Source organism: Bos indicus x Bos taurus, chromosome 1 (assembly GCF_003369695.1).
Source record: "Bos indicus x Bos taurus breed Angus x Brahman F1 hybrid chromosome 1, Bos_hybrid_MaternalHap_v2.0, whole genome shotgun sequence".
Taxonomy (NCBI): domain Eukaryota; kingdom Metazoa; phylum Chordata; class Mammalia; order Artiodactyla; family Bovidae; genus Bos; species Bos indicus x Bos taurus.
The window spans coordinates 54,365,507-54,386,469 of record NC_040076.1 but is presented as its reverse complement, the minus strand read 5'-3'; positions in this window follow the sequence as shown (position 1 = coordinate 54,386,469).

Sequence of the window (20,963 nt, the reverse complement as noted above, 5' to 3'; positions counted from 1 at the left end):
CACAGATCTCAAAATATGAACTCACTGACACATCATAAAAAACGTCAAACTTGCTTCAGAACATGTGAGTTTAACTCTTAATTCTGCTACTTGCCAATGATTAAAAAAATTGGTGAATTATTTAATTTCTCTAAGCCTGTTTTCTCACTTCTAAATTCAAGACAATAGTATTAGCTACTTCACATGACTGAAATCCATTGAGAATATATAAAAAAATCCCTTCAGTTTTCCCAGAATAAAGTAAATAACCAATGAATGAATATCTTTTCATTCTGAACCAGCTCTCTGCCTTTGTCCATGTTGAGGATCTCTGTCTCTTTGAATCCAAGTTGTAACAATTTTTTTAAAACTTGAGCATATTTTATAACAAGTTACAATTCATTCCATTAGAAGACCAGCATCTCTACAAATTTCTTTGAGCTATACCATCTCTCTCTTGTGCTAAGAATCAGTATGCTCTGGGACAAGTACATTAGGATTCTTAAAAAGTCCTTTTCTCTAAGGAAATGCATGCCCATAAAATGTGTTAAAGAGTGTTTTCTGTACACAGATTATCTATATAGAATTCTGATACAGAGTGTGAACAAAGAAAAAATATTAATCAAGGATAACTTGATACTTAATATAAACTTCAGTAACCTTGGCCTGAGCAACTAGAAGAATGCAGTTATCATTTTCTGAAATTGGGTGATGAGACACAGAATTGAAGGGCAATTAATGAAGACATGAAATGCTGTTTTCTATCTGGTATGTTGAGATGCCTGTCAGACATGTAGGTGGATATGTTGATCAATCAGCTGGATTTAGGTGAAAAGTCCAAACTGGAGAAACACACTTGGAAGACACTGTATGATGACAGTGGTGTAGCCAGCCATGAAGATGGCCTGCAATGGCATGTTTTCTGGTATATGAGCCCTTATGTATACACTCCCACACTAAATCAGAGTTAACCCTGTGTGACTAATAGAATGCAGTAGACATGAGAGTATGCGATTCCTCTGGTTATGTCATAAAATGGCATTACAGCTTCTATCCTGACATCTTGAATTAGTTGCTCTAAGGTAAGCCATCCTCCATGAAGACATTCAACCAGCCTTGGTTAGAGGCTCATGGAGAGAGAAACTAAGACCTCTGGAAGATAGCCAGCATCAACTCACTAGCCGCTTGAAGAAGCCACCTTGATATTAGACCCTTCAGCTCCAGCCTGTATCTGATAGTAACCTCATGAGAGATCCTGAGCTAGAACTATGCACCTGAAGCACTCTTCATTAATCACCTCCCCCCAAAATATAAAAGATCAATTATTTTTGTAGATTCAAGCAATTTAGCTTTGGAGTAATTTGTTTTACAAAGTGGAAATATGAATTTTGGTACTAGAGTTAGGATGCCACGGTAATAAAACCTAAAAAGGTCAGTTTGTGATTGAGAAACAGACAAAAGCTGGAAGAATCTCAGGGGAATATTAATGAGATTCCAAGGTGGCCTAGAAAAATGTCAGTAAATCCCCACAGCGCTAAAAAGATTGTGAGCTAGGGCTCAAAGGAAAGTGATGAAATATTATTGGAAGCTTGATAAAAGAGGGACTGCTGTTATATAGACAGAAAATTTAGCCATGTTCACCTCTAATGACATAGGAAATACAAAATATACTTAATAACATTATTTAGATAAAGATATTTCTAGGTAGAGTACTGGTGGTGTCACCTGGCTTCTTCTTTCTCCCTATGTTAAAATGAATATTAAGAAGTTAAGCAAAAAAAAAAATAATGATTAAATATATAAACTATCCAGGGCTTTTATTTCTCGTTCAAAGTAAAAAATGAGAAAAAAGAAAGAGAAAAGTCGTTCAGTTGTGTCCGACTCTTTGCAACCCCATGGACTGTTGGCTACCAGGCTCCTCCCTCCAAGGGATTTTCCAGGCAAGAGTACTGGAGTGGGTTGCCATTTTCCTTCTCCAGGGGATCTTCCTGACCCAGGGATCAAACCCCAGTCTCCCGCATTCCAGGCAGACGCTTTAAACTCTGAGCCACCAGGGAAGCCCAAAGTTCAAAATAAAACTGTATCTAAATCCTGCTTCTTCTGGTGGCAAACAATGATATAAATTAGAATATAATTTCTAGGAAAAGAAAGCACTGTCAGGAAAACTTTGGTGGAAAATGAAGGGTGTGACAACAAAATCCTTCAAGACCTCAGAAATATTCAAAGTGGTATCTTAAAACAACAACAACAAAAAGGTAAGGCCTTGAAGGATCTTAGAGGCAGGCCTCACAGACCCACTTCATTAAACAGTGGGGCTTCTGTGAAATCTAAGGTGTGTTTTCCTATAACAGCATTATAAGAAGGCCAAGGTAAAGAAGGATCTACTGTAACAAGATTGGTTGATCAATGTGGATGTTTGCTAATTGAATGAACCCTCAATATGATTCACAGGAGACCCAAACAGTTTTTTAAGTGAACTACATTTGTGAAAACATGGCTAGCTCAGACTAACAGGAGTGGATACAATAAAAAAGATTATTTTGAACTCTGAAATATTGTGGGCTGGAAGCAGGCTGAAAAACTACTCAAACACAAACCATTTATTATGGAAAAGAAAAAATGATTCAGAATATGGAACCAACATCTCAAACAGCAGAGCTAAGCATAAAAATGAATATTCTCCAGACAAAAGACATGCACTTTAACACATTTTAACAAGAGCAGGATTTCAAATTACCTGAGACAAGTTGCTCCTGTGAGCCTCCTATTTATTTCTTTTATGAAATGGAACATTTGGGACACATATCTTCTGTCTTTTCCATCAATGTATATTGGGTGTGTTGGGTGCAGATAACTTGTCTCTTTAGCTCACAGGTCTTTGGATCAAGAGAAATTTCACTCCATGAACTTAACCTGGGTCACCTCATTCACACCTGAACTTGATTTAGCAGAGGCGACACTTGATGGCAGCCTGCACTTGAGGCATAAAAGATGCAAGTAGAGGGTATATTTGGGGAAGAGTGAATGTATTTTGTATATGAGAGGGCTATCAGTGGGGGCACAGGTAGACTATGGTATTTAGCTTCAAAGAGGACCCCTAATGACCCTCATCTCCCGGTAGTTACGTCTTTATGGCATCTATTTCCATCTTGAAGCAGGACTGGCTCAATATGACAGGCAATGGAAACCAAAGTGTATGACTTTCTATCTACAGAGATCAATGGAGAACAACTGAGGCCTCTGTCCAATAGTAGGGTCAACTCACCAGACATGCAAATGAGCCACCCCATAAGTGAAACCTCCAGCCCCAATAAAGCCTTCAAAAAGGCATCTGACTGTAATCTCATAAGACACCCCAAACCAGAACCACTCAACTGAGAAACTGAGAGATAACAATTATTACTATTTTTAACCACTAAATGTTGGGGTGATTTGTTATACAGGAAGAGATACATAAAATAGATGATTTAAATAGGCACAAGACTATGTGAAATCACTAAGTGTTGAAAAATATGCAGGAAAAGGAAGAGGTCCAAAGACTGATCCCAAAGACACTTCAACACATAGGAATCCCATAGATGAAGGTAAATCAGCAAAATACACTCAAAGCAGTGGCTAGAGAAAGAGAAAACCAGATGAATGCAAAATCCTGGAAACCAAGAAAAAAAAAAGTGCTTCAAGAAAGAGGAATGATCAATTGTGTAAAATGCTGCTGATGGGTCAAGATGAATGAGAATTAGCATTAGATTTAGCAATATAAAGGTCACAAGGTATCTTGGTAAGAGCAGTTTGCAGCAAATTTGGTGGAAGTTAGGTTTTAAAAGCTTGAGAGGAGAGAATTTAGAATCAGTGAGTATAAACCACTCTTTTAGACGTTTTCCTACAAAGGAAAAAGAGAACAATGAAATAGGAACATGAACACATTCAGACTTCCCTCAAAAGACACTGGTTCAGGAATAACTGTACATTATTTCAGTCAGTGAAAGAAATACACAAGTTCAAAGCATACTGGAAAAGAAAATACTACCAAATTTATACATATTCCATATTTTCAAAGGTAAGCTAGAACTGACAAGGAAATGACAAGCAGAAGAATGCCTGTATGATTTGCTAAATGATGTATCTGACGGTCCTACCTGCCACTGATTCACATCAACACATGATTTCTAAAACAAATAAAAACAGAGCTAAAGAATCTCAGAAATCACATTATGAAGTGCTATCATATTGTGTCAGACAACTGTTATATTGCTTCTCTTCATCATTACAAAATAAAATAGTTCCTGAAGAAGATGATGCTTGGATCTCAGGGGGAAAAAAAAATTCTTCTTCTATGTCTCCTGAAATCAGTACATAGATGATACACTATTGTTAAGTATTTAAAAAATTTGTATTTATGTATGTATGGCTGTTCTGAGTCTCCCTTATTGCGGGCAGGCTTCTCTCTAGTTGTGGTGCGTGAGTTTCTTATTGTGGTGGCTTCTCTTGTTGAGGAGCACAGGCTCTGGGCACATGGGCTCAGTAGTTATGATTCACAAACTTAGTTGCCCTGTAGCTTATAGGGTCTTCTTGGACCAGGGATTGAAGCAGTGTCACCTCCATTGCAAAGCAGATTCTTTTTTTTTTTTTTTTTTAATTTAATATATTCCTTACAAATTTAGGAACCCATCCTGAACCCTCCTCCCTCCTCCCTCCCTATTGCACTGGGACGTGAACTGGTGCACTGGGACGACCCAGAGGGATGGTATAGGGAGCAAAGCAGATTCTTAACCACTGGACCACCAGGGAAGCCTGTGTCAAGCATTGTGAATCTTTAGCAACAAAAACTAATGAGTTTGTGTGATTATTTCTAAATTATGAGTGGGAAAAAAGTAGAGATTTAGGAGGTTAGAATACAAATATCTGAGTAGTGTACTTTTCACTATACAGGAACAGAGATTAATGAAACTGTGCTATGAAGTGATGTCATTTGGTAGTGGACATAACATGGATATAAACTCAAGTCTTGACTTGCCACTTATTAGTTTTGTTATCCCAGGAAAATTATTTAAGCCCCTGGCCTCAGTTTATATATCAACAAAATAAGACAATAATCAGTGCCTCGGGGTCATGGTGAGCATTATGGAAAAATAAAAGGAAAGTACCAGGCATGGTGTCTAATACAGTGTGGTAGATATTAGCTTAGGCTGCCATAGTGATAGATAGATAGTGAAGTCTCTTAGTCGTGTCCGACTCTTTGCGACCCCATGGACAGTAGCCAACAAGGCTCTTCCATCCATGGGATTTTCCAGAGAAGAATACTGGAGTGGGTTGCCATTTCCTTTTCCAGGGTATCTTCCTGATCCAGGGATCGAACCCAGGTCTCCCACATTGTAGGCAGATGCTTTACCATCTGAGCCACCAGGGAAGTCACATATGGAAGGCTGCCATAACATCCACCTTATACTGAATGGTTTAAACAATGGAAAAGTACTTTTTCATAGTTCTGGAGGCTAGAAATCCTAAACCAGCTGCCAGCAGCATTTGTTCTAGTAAGAGCTCTCTCCCTGGCATGTAGGCTGCTGCCTGCTTGAGATGTGCTCACAGACCTTTTTCAGGACATACACTTGGAGACAATGACAGAAATAGAAGGCAGGTGGGAAAGTCAGCTTTCTGGTGTCTCTTCCATTGAGCATGCTAATTCTACTATGAAAGCCACAATCTCATGTCCTCATTAAACCCTAATTACCTCCCAAAGTCCCAAATTCAAAATAACATCACACTGGGAGTTAGGGCTTCAACATATAAATTTTATGAGGAAATAAACATTTAGGCCATAAGAAATGGTGATCAAAGAGAAAAAATATGGTATAAAAATTATTTTATAGAGACTTTATTATAATTAAATCTACTACAAATGCTAATCTGGATGCTAAAATTGTATTTACCATCTATTTTGGCACACCACAGTGTTATAATAGCTTTTCTTTCTTTCATAAGAATTTAATTTTTTAATTTACTATGAAAACACCTTATACCCAAGGGTAGGTAGGATTGAACTATAAAGCTTCTTGAGGGCAACAGCTATGCCATATTCAAGTCATGACATCTAGCACAATGTATGGCACATAATCAGTGTTTCATAGATGCTTGATGAATGGGCATCTGGAATTACACTCTATACATCTGTTGTGCCTTCAGTGAAAAAATAGAATCTGAAAGGTCAGACAATAATATAACTTGTCACAAAGAATGTCACATGACACACACACATACAAAGATATATATTTAGAGACTCTATTTAGGATATTTGTTGATGAAGGCTATAGTCTTAAATTTCTTATGCTATCTCTTTGCACTTTAACTAGAAAAGTGGTTCTCCACAGCAAACTTGCCACAGTAAAACTCTAACTCTTATTGGCAAGGAAATTAGCAGACAGACATGATTCTGGTTTTTAATGGAAATGTAATCAGCAGTCTATCTTTATGAGGGTGCATTGCCATCACCAAATATCCACTTAGGGGGCAAGGCCAAAGCTGCAGGCAGCAGTCCAAAAGCATTAACATCCCCCAGGTGACAAGAAGAGGATGAAAAATGCTCACGGGGAGAAGATCCATTTCAAATTTCCTATTATTTTGAAAGTAAAACAGAAAGCAGATCATTTTATATCAATTTAGTCTGCTGAGGTTCTCTAATTTGCCAATAAAAGACTTTACCACCATGTAGCCAATGAGAGCTCAAAGTGCATCTGTTAGTTAAAGGGCATATTCCCTTTGCAATAATGCATAATGAGCTAACCAGCTCCCAGTAAAAGCCTTCAGAGTTAACCCCAGATCTTTCTCATAACACAAAACACCATTCATATCCAACCCTTTTATTTCTCTGAAAGTTTCCTCTCCTGGTGTTGTTCTTCTCAAAATATACCTTCTAAGATTGCAGAACTACCTACACTTTCTAATTATGCATATAATTACATGATTCTGTATCTTTGTATATTCTTCTGTATCATTTTGGAATGCCTTCTTTCCCTGGTTCACCTGGAAAAATTCTTAATATCATCTCATAGCAAAGTTAGGCATCACCTCCACTATGGATAGGGGGTAATCTAAGAGGCTATCCAAGCGGGTAATCCAAGGGAATAATCTGTCTCATTATTTCCTTCCTTAGAGTTCCTACTTTAGGTTGAGAGGTACATCTCCAAATATGCACTGAATTGTAATTACTTATATAAAAGCCTATATGCTCCAGGAGATCCTGGGCTCTCTGAGAACAGTGTCTATACCTGTGTTATTTTGTGTCCCAAGAGCCTAGAGCAGTGTTAAAAATGTACACTTTGAATATGCATGTCCAGGTATGTCTGGTTTCTAAAGACCTAAAGTGACCAAAAAGGTTTTCACAAAATACTGTTTTTTATTGTTGTTTAGTCACTAAGTCATGTCTGACTCTTTTACAACTCCATGGACTATAGCCCACCAGGCTCCTCTGTCCATGGGATTTCCCAGGCAAGAATATTGGAGTTAGTTGATATTTCCCTTTCCAGGGGGTCTTCCTAACCCAGGGATCGAACTTGCATCTCCTGCTTGCAGGTGGATTATCACTGAGCCACCTGGAAAGGAAAGCCATTATCTCCAGTCCATCTACAAATCAGGAGAGCAACCACCCTTAGAAAAATAGTTCTTGTTATGAATTAGTTCTATAAACCACACACATTAGCAAAAAAGCATTTCTTGAGATATTCTGATATAGTTTACCTTTGATCATTCAATCTTGAAAACGTTTACTCAGCATCTACTCCATGTCAGGCAGTTTTGAGTACCAGGAAATCAGTGTTAAATAAACCCTTAATTCCCAGGATCTTGCCATTTAACAAAGTTGTCAGATGAACTACTTATTGCAAAATTCAGGCTTAAATTGAAGAAAGCAGGGAAAACCACTAGATCATTCAGATATCCCCTAAATCAAATCCCTTACACTTATAGGGTGGAGGTGACAAATAGATTCAAGGAATTAGATTTGATAGACAGAGTATGTGAAGAACTATGAAGGGAGATCCGTGACATTGTACACGAGGCAGTGACCAAGACAATCCCCAAGAAAAAGAAATGCAAAAAGACAAAATGGTTGTCTGAGGAGGCCTTGCAAATACCTGAGAAAATGAGAGAAGTGAAAGGCAAAGGATAAAAGGAAAGATATACCATTTGATGCCGATCTCTATAGAATAGCAAGGAAAGATAAGAAAGCCCACTGAAGTGATCACTGCAAAAAATAGAGAAAAACAGTAGAATGGGAAAGACCAGAGATCTCTTCAAGAAAATTAGAGATACCAAGGGAATATTTCATGCATCAGTTCAGTTCAGTTCAGTCACTCAGTCATGTCCTACTCTTTGTGACCCCATGAACTGCAGCACGCCAGGCCTCCCTGTCCATCACCAACTCCCAGAGTTCACACAAACTCACGTCCATCTAGTCAGTGATGCCATCCAGCCATCTCATCCTCTGTCGTCCCCTTCTCCTCCTGCCCCCAATCCCTCCCAGCATCAGAGTCTTTTCCAATCAGTCAACTCTTTGAATGAGGTGGCCAAAGTACTGGAGTTTCAGCTTTAGCATCATTTCTTCCAAAGAACTCCCAGGGCTGATCTCCTTCAGAATGGACTGGTTGGATCTCCTTGCAGTCCAAGGGACTCTCAAGAGTCTTCTCCAACACCACAGTTCAAAAACATCAATCCTTCAGCGCTCAGCTTTCTTCACAGTCCAACTCTCACATCCATACATGACCACAGGAAAAACCATAACCTTGACTAGACGAACCTTTGTTGGCAAAGTAATGTCTCTGCTTTTGAATATGCTATCTAGGTTGGTCATAACTTTCCTTCCAAGGAGTAAGTGTCTTTTAATTTCCTGGCTGCAATCACCATCTGCAGTGATTTTGGAGCCCACAAAAATAAAGTCTGACACTGTTTCCACTGTTTCCCCATCTATTTCCCATGAAGTGATGGGACTGGATGCCATGATCTTCGTTTTCTGAATGTTGAGCTTTAAGCCAACTTTTTCACTCTCCTCTTTCACTTTCATCAAGAGGCTTTTTAGTTCCTCTTCACTTTCTGCCACAAGGGTGGTGTCATCTGCATATCTGAGGTTATTGATATTTCTCCTGGCAATCTTGATTCCAGCTTGTGCTTCTTCCAGCCCAGCATTTCTCATGATGTACTCTGCATGTAAGTTAAATAAGCAGGGTGACAATATACAGCCTTGACATACTCCTTTTCCTATTTGGAACCAGTCTGTTGTTCCATGTCCAGTTCTAACTGTTGCTTCCTGACCTGCATATAGGTTTCTCATGCACAGGTGGGCACAAAAAAGAACAGAAACAGCATGGACCTAACAGAAGTAGAAGATATTAAGAAGAGGTGGCAAGAATACACAGAAGAACTATACAAAAAAGGTCTTCATAACCCAGATAATCACGATAGTGTGATCAATCACCTAGAGCCAGACATCCTGGAATGCGAAGTCAAGTGGGCTTTAGGAAGCATCACTATGAACAAAGTTAGTTGAGGTGATAGAATTCCAGCTGAGCTATTTCAAATCCTAAAAGATGATGTTGTAAAAGTGCTCCACTCAATATGCCAGCAAATTTGGAAAATTCAGCAGTGACCAAAGGACTGGAAAAAGTCAGTTTTCATTCCAGTCCCAAAGAAAGACAATGGGAAAAAATGTTCAAATTACCTCACAATTGCACTCATTTCACATGCTAACAAAATAATGCTCAAAATTCTCCAAGTGTATTCTTCAACAGTATGTGAACTCAGACCTTCCATATGTACAAGCTGGATTTAGAAAAGGCAGAGGAACCAGATGACAAAATGCCAACATCTGCTGGATCATCAAAAAAGAAAGAGAGCTCCAGAAAAACATGTACTTCTGCTTTATTGTCTATGCCAAAGCCTTTTACTGTGTGGATCACAACAAACTGGAAAATTCTGAAAGAGATGAGAATACCAGACTACCTTATCTGTCTTCTGAGAAAGCTGTGTGCAGGTCAAAAAGCAACAGCTAGAACCAGACATGGAACAACGGACTGGTTTCAAGTTTGAAAAGGAGTATGTTAAGGGTGTATATTGTCACCCTGCTTAATTAACTTACAGAGTACATCATGAAATTCTGAGCTGGTTGAAGCACAAGTGGGAATCAAGAGTGCCGGGAGAAATATCAGTAACCTTAGTTACACAAATGACACCACTCTAATGGCAGAAAGCAAAGTGGAACTAAAGAACCTCTTGACGAAAGTGAAAGAAGAGTGTAAAAACTGGCTTAAAACTCAACATTCAGAAAAGCAAAAATCGTTGCATCTAGTCCCATCACTTAATGGTAAATAGATAGGGAAACAATAGAAACAGTGACAGACTTTATTTTCTTGGGCTCCAAAATCACTGCAGATGGTGACTGAAGCCATGAAATTAAGACACTTGCTCCTCAGAAGAAAAGTAATGACAAACCTAGACAATGTAATAAAAAGCAGAGACATTACTTTGCCGAAGGTCCATCTAGTCAAAGCTATGGTTTTTCCAGTAGTCATGTATGGATGTGAGAGTTGGACTATAAAGAAAGCTGAGCGCCAAAGAATTGGTGCTTTGGAACCATGGTGTTGGAGCAAACTCTTGAGATTCCCTTGGACTGCAAGGAGACCAAATCAGTCAATCCTAAAGGAAATCAGTCCTGAATACTCATTGGAAGCACAGACGCTAAAGCTGAAGCTCCAATACTTTGGCCATCTGATGCAAAAAACTGACTCACTGGAAAAGACCCTGATGCTGGGAAAGATTGAAGGTGGGAGGAGAAGGGGATGACAGAAGATGAGATGGTTGGATGGCTTCACTGACTCGATGGACATGAGTTTGAGCAAGCTCTGGGAGTTGGTGATAGACAGGGAAACCAGGCATGCTGCAGTCCATGGGATCACAAATAGTCGGATATGACTAAGTGACTGAGCTGAACTGATACATATGTATATATACTATACATACACACATATACATACATGTAGGCATATATGTATACATATATACATATGTATGTATGCATATATACACACATACATATATATATATTATATATATATAGAGAGAGTTTGGTACAAGATTTAGTAGACGTAAGAACAGCTTTGGAAGTAAAAAAAAAAAAGCAAATAACATTTTATACAGGGAGCTGAATAAAGCTGCACAGAGAATATGACATTGGAAGAGCATACTGATGATTGAGTTGTAATTTACCTGAAGAGGAGGGGGGACAGGCAAAGAACACTACAAGCAGAAAAGTTAAGTTGTGTTCATGAATGACACAGTATCACACTCAACAGCTATTTTCCAACCTTATATCAAGAAAACCTCAGTTTGGTTCAGTCTTCTCCAACAAGTCCTTCTAAGAAGATAAGGTCTCTCCCCAACCACAGTGGGTGAATGATGACTGATTTAAATCAATCGTTCTCTCACCAATAGATGGGAAAGACATGAGATACAATTCTGGCCAATGGGACAAGAAGAGATGTCTGAAGACTTCTAATAAAGTTCTGAGTCTCACTCTAAAAAAGCTACATAAAAAAGAAAAATTTCTTTTTACTGCCTGCAGATTTGGTTGTTTGGAAATGTAACTTGTGGAGCTGATTCAGTCAACTTGTGACCATGAAGAAAATGGAAACAACAAGCTGAAAATGACAGAGAGGAAAAAGAAAAGAACCAGATCTCCGATGACTAGATTATACCATTGAACCAGGTAACACTGGAATATTTCTCTCTATTTGGGATTTTTTTGTGTGAAACAATAAATATTCTTTAAGAAAATTAAGTAAATTTACTGAAAATATCCTAACTGGTGGAGTGTAAAAATATATGATGTATTTGGGAAACAATCAAAATGCCACTTGTAACTAAGGACATATTTGGAAAGAGAAGTTTGGAAGCGAGAGTTCACTTCAGCTCAGTTGCTCAGTCATGTCCAATTCTTTCTGACCCCATGGACTGCATGCCAGGTATCTCTGTCCATCACCAACTCCTGGAGTTTACTCAAACTCATGTCCATTGAGTCAATGACGACACCCAAACATCTCATCCTCTGTCATTCCATTCTCCTCTAGCCTTCAATCTTTCTCAGCATCAGGGTCTTTTCAAATGAGTCAGTCCTTAGCATCAGGTGGTCAAAGTATTTGAGTTTCAGCCTCAGCATCAGTCCTTCTAATGAATATTCAGGACTGATTTCCTTTAGGAGGGACTGGTTGGATCTCTTGCAGTCCAAGGGACTCTCAAGAGTCTTCTCCAACACCACAGTTCAAAAGCATCAATTCTTCGGTTCTCAGCTCTCTTTATAGTTCAACTCTCACATCCATACATGACTACTAGGAAAAACATAGCTTTGACCAGACAGACCTTTGTTGGCGAAGTAATGTCTCTGCTTTTTAATATGCTGTCTATATTGGTCATAACTTTCCCTCAAAGAAGGAAGTGTCTTTTAATTTCATGGCTGCAGTCACCTTCTGCAGTGATTTTGGAACCCAAGAAAATAAAGTCTGTCACTGTTTCCACTGTTTCCCCATCTATTTCCCATGAAGTGTTGGGACTGGATGCCATGTTTTCTGAATGTTGAGTTTAAGGCCAACTTTTTCATTCTCCTCTTTAACTTTCATCAAGAGGCTCTTTAGTTGTTCTCTTTCTGCAATAAGGTTGGTGTCATATGCATATATGAGGTTATTGATATTTCTCCAGGCAATCCTGATTCCAGCTTGTGCTTCCTCCAGCTCAGCATTTCTTAGGATGTACTCTGCATAGAAGTTAAATAAGCAGGGTGACAATATACAGCCTTGACGTACTCCTTTTCCTATTTGGAACCAGTCTGTTGTTCCATGTCCAGTTCTAACTGTTGCTTCCTGACTTACATACAGATTTCTCAAGAGGCAAGTCAGGTGGTCTGGTATTCCCATCTCTTTCAGAATTTTCCAGTTTGTTGTGATCCACATAGTCAAAGGCTTTGGCATAGTCAATAAAGCAGAAATAGATGTTTCTCTGGAACTCTCTTTCTTTTTTGATGATCCAGAAGATGTTGGCAATTTGATCTGTGGTTCCTCTGCCTTTTCTAAATCCAGTTTGAACATCCAAAAGTTAAGGTTTCATGTACTGTTGAAGCCTGGCTTGGAGAATTTTGAGCACTACTTTGCCATCGTGTGAGATGAGTGCAATTGTTCAGTAGTTTGAGCATTCCTTGGCATTGCCTTTCTTTAGGATTGGAATGTAACTGACCTTTTCCAATCCTGTGGGCACTGCTGAGTTTTCCAAATTTTCTGGCATATTCAGTGCAGCAGTTCCATAGCATCATCTTGTAGAATTTGAAATAACTCAACTGGAATTCTATCACCTCCACTAGCTTTGTTCATAGTGATGCTTCCTAAGGCCCACTTGACTTCGCATTCCAGGATGTCTGGCTCAAGGTGAGTGATCACACCATCGTGATTATCTGGGTCATGAAGACCTTTTTTGTATAGTTCTTCTCTGTATTCTTGCCACCTCTTCTTAATATCTTCTGCTTCTGTTAGGTCCATGCTGTTTCTGTTCTTTTTTGTGCCCACCTATGCTAAGAGTTGACTCATTGGAAAAGACTCTGATGCTGGGAGGGATTGGGGGCAGGAGGAGAAGGGGACGACAGAGGATGAGATGGCTGGATGGCATCACTGCCTCTATGGACGTGAGTCTCAGTGAACTCCGGGAGTTGGTGATGGACAGGGAGGCCTGGCATCCTGCGATTCATGGGGTCGCAAAGAGTCGGACATGACTGAGCGACTGATCTGATCTGATGCATGAAATATTCCCTGGTATCTCTAATTTTCTTGAAGAGATCTCTAGTCTTTCCCATTCTATTGTTTTCCTCTATTTCTTTGCATTGATCATTGAGGAAGGCTTTTTCTTCTCTCCTTGCTATTCTTTGGAACTCTACTTTCAAATGGGTATATCTTTCCTTCTCTACATTGCTTTTAATTTCTCTTCTTTTCACGGCTATTTGGAAGGCTTCCTTGGACAACCATTTTGCCTTTTTGAATTTCTTTTCTTAGAAATGGTCTTGATCCCTGCCTCCTGTACAATGTCATGAACCTCTGTCCATAGTTCTTCAGGTACTCTGTCTATCAAATCTAACCCCTTGAATGTATTTGTCACTTCCACTGTATAATCATAAGGGATTTGATTTAGGTCATACCTGAATAGTCTAGTGGTTTTCCTTACTTTTTCTGAATTTGGCAATAAGGAGTTAATGGTCTGAGCCACTGTCAGTTCCCAGTCTTGTTTTTGCTGATTATATAGAGCTTCTCCATCTTTGGCTGCAAAGAATATAGTCAATCTGATTTTGGTATTGACTATCTGGTGATGTCCATGTGTAGGGTCTTTTCTTTTGTTGTTGGAAGAGAGTGTTTGCTATGACCAGTGTGTTCTCTTGGCAAAACTCTATTAGCCTTTGTCCTGCTTCATTCTGTACTCCAAGGCCAAATTTGCCTATTAATCAGGTATTTCTTGACTTTCTACTTTTCATTTCAGTCCCATATAATGAAAAGAACATCTTCTGGGGGTGTTAGGTCAAAAGGTCTTGTAGGTCTTCATAGAACCATGCAACTTCAGCTTCTTCAGCATTATTGGTCCAAGCATAGACTTGGATTACTGTGATATGAATTGTTTGCCTTGGAAATGAACAGAGATCATTCTGTCATTTTTGAGACTGCATCCAAGTACGGAATTTCAGACTCTTTGTTGACTATGATGGCTACTCCATTTCTTCTAAGGGATTCTTGCCCACAGTAATAGATATAATGGTCATCTGAGTTAAGTTCACCCATTCCAGTCCATTTCAGTTCACTGATTCCTAAAATGTCAATGTTCACTCTTGCCATCTCCTGTTTGACCACTTCCAATTTGTCTTGATTCATGGACCTAACATGAAAAGAAGCATAAGTCTGAAAATATGGGTTAAAGTTAAAACCTCAGAGGCCTTCTCTATTATGCTAAGAAATTATTTGTCTCACTATCTATGGAATCATAGACCCTAAAATGAAACAGATAATGAAGCCTCTGAGACAGATCGGAGGCTGATTTAAGAAATAACACAACTGTTATTTGTAGGAAATATAATGTAGGAAAGAGAATGAAGACAAGAAAAAGGAAGACTTTTATGAGAAACATAGAGAGAAATCTTGAATAGGTTCAAAGCAGAGATAAATGATTTTTTAAGACTCCTGCAACGAAAGAATCCACTCAACATTTTTTTTTCTCTATGTTTCTTTTACTAAGACAGTAGAAGTGTTGGTCAGAAATGTTTAAAAAGAGTCAAAATTGACAAGTGGCAAGAAATTATGAGTGTTAAGCCATAGGAGGACCAAATATGTTATCACAGTGGCCATTATATTTAATTCCTCTTATAATGTGGTGTTTAATTATAGCTCTCTCAAGACAGATGTAACTGCATTCTGTGGAAACTCAGACATCTGAATTAACGGTGGGTCACACTTACTTAAGTGCTAACACCTGCCACATAGGGCCTTTCAGAAAGAAGGAGAACAACCCTCCATTTAATTACTTAATTGTGTTTATCACTGGAAATTAATAGCTATTATCCCCACAAACCTGTATTTCCAATCAATGTGAAAGAGAGGTTGACTAACATTTATTTTAATTTGTGTTCATTTTTAAAATTGTACTTCTCATTGTAAGCCTTTGCTGGCACTATCTATATAGTGTTTTACATTTTACATATTTTTTCAAATATATTCAACATTCATTTAGTCAGCAAATATGTACTGGGTACTACTGTATGCTATGGATAACACTAGACTCTGGAGATGGAATGGCACATAAAACAATACATGAGCTCTGCTTCACCTACAGCAATGGTTCCACTGCCAAGCTTCTAACTTAGACCTACTTGAGGGAGGTTTTAAGATTTACTGATGCCCAGATCCATGATCTAATTTTTTACCAGCAAGCATGAATTAAACTAACTCATTAGGCTACTATTTCCCATTGTTAGTAGAATATGCAACCAAGCATCCTTGATCAGGTAGAAGATGCTGAGATTTTTGAAGAAGGTCCTCTCTCTGCTCTTGTCTGGTGACCATGACAGAAAGAGAAAAACAAATTACTTAGTCTGATGCAACTAGTCTCTGTCAACCTCTGTTACTGTCTTTTATTCAGTAAAAACTTCTCTGGCACCAACTTGCTCCTTATTCTTTACCTGCCAAAACCCATATATTGGGAAACTATCCTTTTTATTGTTAGTATTACAATTCCTTCCAGTTTAAAAAGGTTGACTACAGTTATAGGATGCTATTTTCTAAAAGATCATAATCTGTTCCCTGGTTTAATAGCAACATTTAAAATATTTTTTGACCAATACAGTTATGAAACAATGAATGGGTGACAATTTTTCAAGAAACAGGTGTAAAGACAATTTTCTAAAGGAAATATTCTCTTGTGACTCACAGATTTTCTGATATTCTACTTACAGAGGTATGATACTTGTTTATATATATATCTGATAGCTGTTTCTTTTCATTGTAAGGTTCCCAGTAGGTTTTTTTAAGATTGGTGTCTGTTCACTTTTATACTTGAACACATCAGTATTTAAGCTCATTCATAACTAGTTTTCTTGTCCTGCTAGACAAATTGTGTTGTATGCTCAGTTGTGTCCAACTCTTTGCAAACCCATGGACTGTAGCCCTCCAGGCTCCTCTGTCCATGGAATTTCCCATGGACAGGAGTGGGTTGCCATTTCCTGTTTCAGGGGATCTTCCCAACTCAAGGATTGAATCCGTGTCTCTTGCAATGGAAGGCAGATTCTTTACCTGAGAGGATGATTCTACTTCCCTAACTCCCAGAAATTAGGCAAGGCCATGTGACTAGTTCTGGCCAATAGTTTGTGTTAGGCCTCTCTTCTGAACTAAAGCATTTTAACTGTTAGTGAAAGACTCTCCGGCTTTTTTTCCCCCTCCCGCTATGCTAACTGAGAAACTTATACATCATGTCTTCCAGACAGTATAGCTAGAAGGTAGATAGTAGAGCCCTCAACAATTTGGGAACCTGAGTGACTATGTGGAATAGAAGCCTCTACTGATCTGCAGGTGATAGTAGTAGTATGAATAAGAAATGAGATTTCAGCGCAAGCGTAACATAATCTAATCTAATATGCCCTATTGTTTTGGGATTAGAAACAGTGTCAGTGGTAATCCAGGATACTCACAGCTTTATTCTTCTTTTTTCAATAAACAGTACATTTCATCTTCCTCTATGAAACAGACCTAAAAAGTCCCCAAAGGTCAAATTGTAAAGTTGAAACTATAGATACAATAGCTCACTGCTTCTTTTTATCTTCCTCTAAAAAGAGTATAAATGGGTGCCATTGATGGTGCCAGGAAGGTATATAATTATCTTCAAAGGTACCTGTGACAGCAAACTCTTTGTTCACTCATGTTTTCTAGTACTGAATTTCTCTCATTTTCCTTCCAAAGTCTCTGGTTGCCTTTCTTGTTGAGAAATAATCCATTACTCCCTGGAACTGTCCCTCTGAAATAACACCCCAGACTCAAGGAGGAAGCAATGTGTAAAGAATAACTCAGAATCACGGATTAGCCAACATAATTGTAGACACTGTGGCTATCTGTATAATTTATACTTCCAAAGAAAGGAAATTGAATTTACTTTTGCTGAGCCATTCCATTTACAGCTGTCACTCAATAAACTGAAATGTTTTCTCTTTGTGTTCAAAGGTCATGCAGAATGTCAATCTTTCTTCTCAAAAAGAGGTGGAAGAGCCATTGCAGGTAGAACACAAGTTACATGTCAGTTCATTCTAAGCATCATTATGAATTCCATAACATCCAACAAGTTTTAACTTTTAAGATAATTTTCTCAGAAAAAGGTAAAATTGCTCTTCCATTTCTAAGACCCATTATTATGCCAAAGAAATTACTACTACTATATATTATTATTAATAACTTTTGGTTATGGTGAAAAAAATGTATTATTTCCTATTCTGTCTATTCAATAAAAGGTTTAGATTTAGAGAACATGGAGATATTTTAGGCAAAATTTAATAGCTAATTCAAATTGGCACAGACATTGCCCACTATAAGATGAAGTAACCAAGAGTACACATTCAAATGCAACCAGGTAAAACTATTTTTGCTGAAGGAAGCAGGAACATTATTAACTAGTCTATACTAACTTATGGAGTGATGACAAACAATCCCGAAATCTCAGTGACTTGCAACAAAAATATTTACACCTTATCATGTTTATTTAGGTTACTGGTCAGTTTGGCTTTGCCCCATTTGGGTCCCACATTACTAAGGGTCTTTATCAAGGACATGCTATTCTCCTGGGAGAGGGAAAGAAAAAAGCTGTACTTGAACCATGTGAGGGCTTTCAAATCTTCTGCTCTAAAATGATATAACTTTACTCACAAACTTATTGAAGGAAGCAAGACACATGGTCAAATCTCCTGTCAACAGAATGGGAAAAATACAATCTTCTCACAAGGAGAGGCAGCAACTAAGTGTTTCGAAACAATACAAAAATCTACTCAAAAGGTATTTTCGCCTAATCATTTCTTAATTGTTGAGGTTTGAGCTACACTGGCATGCTTGTTATGAAGCTTGTAGCCTGACTAGTAGCCTGACTCCAAATTGATCTCTGTCAGCCTTAAATTCCCTGGAAATATGCTGATTTCCATCCAAATGCATACTTCATTTTTTGGCATACATCTTCTTAATGGTAAGGTTCTGCAAAAACTTTCTCTGGATTCTCACAGCCTAGAGGGTAAGGCACATAGATATGAAAATGGTATTTTGTTTTTCCTTTTTAAAGCTGTTTACTGAACCCAGAAGAAATGATGCTCCATTTCTTTCAAGTCAAGGCAATCTTCTGTATTCAGTGCCCCAACTTTGAAACACTACACAGTCTAAGGAAAACTCCAAGCTATTAAACTCTAGATCATCTCATGACTATCAGGTGTCTGTTGTTTACATTCCTATTTGTTGTTTTAGACTTCATCACATTAAAATGAATTAAGGTTAACACTGTTTGAATATATTTACAACATATTTTCTGCATTTGGTTTGAGTTCTAACACTAATAAATGACATAGACTTTGACAAGTCATGTATGTCTTAAGAACTCTAAGCGTTAAAACTCAAACAGGCTTTTGAATCCTTTAAAACATCCTAATCTTAAAGCTGAAGAGAATAAGTTTCTGCAGTAAACAAGCTCATCGGATAAAGAATTGGATGCAGACCAGCCAGTGATCTCAGTACTTCTACTCTTTCACAACCATAGTTAAACACTTAGTCCCCAACCACAACTAAAACACCACTGGGTTTTGAGTAGCCTGGCAGAATATCAACTAAAGCATCCAAATAACAGCCTCTGGAATGGCTGATCACTCTTATCTTCTCGTCACTATTCCTGAATCATTAACTGCATAAGGCTCTTTACTCTATTGCTTTAGAAATATAGCATCCCTTCAACAACTTCTGCCCTAGCTGACTTATACAAAACTCAACTCTTTCTTGGTTACTCTATAGCAGTAACAGGAATACTTATGGCAAATGTAGTAGTGGTAGCAGTTGTAGTAATGGTAGGAGTAGTAACAAACTCACTTTATTTTACAATAAACCAATGAGGTATGATGGAATACAGATGAAGAAACTGAAGTACAAAGAGGATATGCTTCTTGCCCAAAGTTCCACAGCTAGAAAGTGGGAGAGCTGGTATGTGAATCCAGGCAGGGTAACTTCAGAGCCTATCCCTTAATCACTACATTCTATTTTCAATGTCTGCTGGTCTAAGTTTGTTTCTCTCTACTCACTTCGTGACTACAACTCTGCAAAATGTCTAAGGAAAATCTGCATTACTAGAACAAATATGTATAATCAATCATGTATTGCTCCTGATCTTTATTTTGTGATATTATAAAAATAAAATCCAAACTGAGGGTAAAAAAAATCTATAAAATTTTGGTTTGACATGATTAACATTTTTAATGATATACTGTTTCCTTTAATATAAATTACTATGTGATACACTTTTACACCCTCTCTCTTTTTTTTTTTTTAGAATTTCTAGTTTCTCTTTATTTCTCTTTGTTGATATTCTCATTTTGTTCATATATTTCTTTTTTCTTTCTTTCTTTTTTTTTACTTTACAATATTGTATTGGTTTTGCCATACATTGACATTAATCCTCCCCAGGTGTACATGTGTTCCCCATCTTGAACCCCCCCTCCCACCTCCTTCCCTATACCATCCCTCTGGGTTATCCCAGTGCACCAGCCCTGCGCATCCAGTATCACTCTCTTAAAACTAATTTTAATGCAAATATAGTTTATTCTTTATTGTTAATGGTCATCCATTTATTAAGATGTATATGAATACATTCTCCTTCAAAGTACCTGGGCTTATTATTGTGATGGATGTTAAATATGTTTCCTTTATGAACATACAACCTCTTCTTCTTTGCCCTTACTCTTAAAAAGTAATTAGTAGTCACGATTACATTTATTACTCCTTCTAAGATTATATTCAAATTTTCAAGCAAACAAAAACGTTTCAGTAGACTCTTTCCTCGAGTACTGTTGAAGACAAGTGGAATAAATCACATGAAATTCCAATGTGGCCATATAACAGGATTAATAGGGTTACATCATTCCTAGAAATGTTCTGAAATCATATGACTGAAGAGTTAGTGATTTAGGGAATACCACAACTGAAGCGACTTAGCACAGACACGCAAGATGGAACCTGAGATGTTAACTTTTATCAATGACTCATCATTTGCTAACAAGAAATCATCAGTTGGAAGGTACTTTCAAGCCTTATTTTGGGGATATTTTTAACAGTCCTTCCCAATTTTAAGAAATATTAAAATCACATTAAAATCCAAGTAATACCTTCATAAAGTCAATTGCTACTGTTTTGTTGTTGCTG